Here is a 2,293-nt window from a genome sequence, read left to right on the forward strand (position 1 = left end):
AAAGGAGCGATGCTGCCACCTGGTGGCCCTGAGTTATAAGAGCAGGATGACGTTTTCCTTTCTAAACATTGCACACATCTCTGAGGAAACAGGAATATAAAAACACATGGTTATCACTGAGGGCCTTAGCGATCAAATGACAAATGAGATACTTATATGAAACAAGTGAGTCAAATGTATCCATACTGGGGAATGTGTGATACGTTTTGTGGTGGATTTTATTTATTTTATCACGTAAAATAAAAGGCTTTTTTCTCTTACAATCAGGTTTCTTCTTTCAGGTTAGGTTTGATATTATGACTACAAACTAATTATCAAGCAAACCAGCTTTTTTATTCTTCATCACCCTCCACACTTCTATTTATAAATAGTGTCTGTCTGTTGAGTAAAGAAAACATTGTTCAGGAAAAAAAAGAATAACATTGGTAACAGGTATAAAACATGTATATTGGCAGAAAAGTATAAATGTAGTTTTCAAATTACTTAATATCCTTTTCACAGCTTGAATAACTGAGAACCCAAGTAGTGGAGAATGGAGGTTCATAGTGTATAATCCTAGCACTTGGGAGGGTAGGATGGGGGAAGGTAAGTTTAAGACTATCCAGTGTTAACATCATAATGCTCTATTCAAATGATTTGAGAGCCCTACCTCTAGAGAAAATGGATGCAGGTGTGACTGCTGTGTCCCCTGTGGGTCAGTAGGTGGCAGAGAGGAAAGAATCTACCTCTACACCAGATGTTCTGACTTAGAACCTCTGAATGATTAGCAATCTAACACTCCCTGAAAAAAAAATGAGTCTGCAGTGACCACCAGTTCAGTGCCAGGGAGTTCTGAATGGGCTCCCAGGATGCGGAACAAGCCAAAGACTAGAAGAACCCCACCTAAGACCTCAGGCTGGAGTGAGTTTAAGACAGGTGACCCGGCCCCCAAGGGGGGCAGTCCTTCAGGCTGAGTAAGTACAGAACCTGAGATTACCAATAGACCAACAACATGGGGGCTGTATTGGAGCTAGACCAAGATGATCAGCAGTTCGTAACTGCAGTCCTGGGGCAGGCAGACCATATCGTAGATGACCTCTATGCCCGAAGTAGCACCATTAAACATGAGCAAGGCAGAGCACTCCTGAGGCAGTTTCTGAGATGGCCACAGACACTCAAAGATCCCTGGTGACACAAGAGGAGCCAGTAAGTAAAGAAATGGAAGAGAAAGAGAAACCAAAGGATGTGGGTACAATGAAGAGCAGCAGAACTGGAACAGCTTGAACCTGATGTGAGTTGCCAGTGTTGCTGCCTGGGAACATGGTGGGGGTCCTTGCCTGTGCTGCTACTGGAGACATGGATTCACGACCATGCAAGAGCAAAAGTCTGTTAGCACCAAAGGCCAGGCAGATGCTCCTGGTCTCCGCTGCCCCAAAGGGACATGTTAATCTCTGAGGGTGGTGCAGAACTGGCCCCAGCCCTCACTGTGCATCTTGGGGAAATTGGCCCTATAGGTAGCAGAGCTGACCCTGCCTCTAGCCAGCTCCCATTCTGGGAGAGAGGAACCTGCACATTGCCAGAGCTGTGGGTGAGCTGGGTCGAAGGATAGGAGCATAGGAGAGCTGGCCCTACCACTCATCTCCTTTGAGAAGATGTGAACATGGGAGAGATACCCTCCTCTCTCCTCCTTCCTCCATCCTTACCACCTAGAGCAGGAAGGAAACGAGGCGCTTGGGGTCATCAGAGCAGGAGAGTTGGTCCTGCTCTTAACCTGCTGCAGCACTTAGGAGAGCAGGCCCTGCCCTTCACCTGACCAGTACGCTAGAGCTGGCCCTGGATATGGGGTCTGAAGATGAGTCAATCCTGAGGGTGTAAGTGCAGGAGAACATACCCTACCTCTTATCTTCTGGCTTGTGGCACAGAGAGGGAGAGACCCCCTTCTCTTCTCCATGTTCTCTTGCTGTAGGGAAAATTGGCCGGGCCCGCATACCCATGTAGGGATGACGGGCACCTGTGTGCTTACTGAGGAGAGGCTTCCCGGCTAGCGGGGAAGGGTCCTTGCTCAGAAGGTGGTGCCATTCTGGAACGGGCACCATGTATCTATAGAGGAAGCCTGGTAGGGTAGGAAAGTCCTGGGTCCTTTCCAGGGGCTTGAGACGCTAAGGCCTATTGCATGCTCCTACAGGGTAGGTTTTGATAAGAAGAGGCAACTCATACTTTCAAAGCTTTATTATAGAGAAATAGGAAAAGAAAAGAGATAGAGAGGTAAAGAGATAAAGAAAAGATAGACCATTACTCTGAGCTGGCCATGACC

General features: G+C 47.2%; 1 non-coding gene across 1 annotated transcript; it reads left to right on the forward strand.

The window, feature by feature from the left end:
- Window positions 1-644: 644 nt before the first annotated feature.
- Window positions 645-779, forward strand: LOC127669032 (small nucleolar RNA SNORA17). The gene has a single exon (XR_007974254.1). It is a non-coding gene; the product is annotated as a small nucleolar RNA SNORA17 (small nucleolar RNA).
- Window positions 780-2,293: the final 1,514 nt, after the last annotated feature.

The sequence above is a fragment of the Apodemus sylvaticus genome, chromosome 18 (genome assembly GCF_947179515.1).
Source record: "Apodemus sylvaticus chromosome 18, mApoSyl1.1, whole genome shotgun sequence".
Lineage (NCBI taxonomy): Eukaryota > Metazoa > Chordata > Mammalia > Rodentia > Muridae > Apodemus > Apodemus sylvaticus.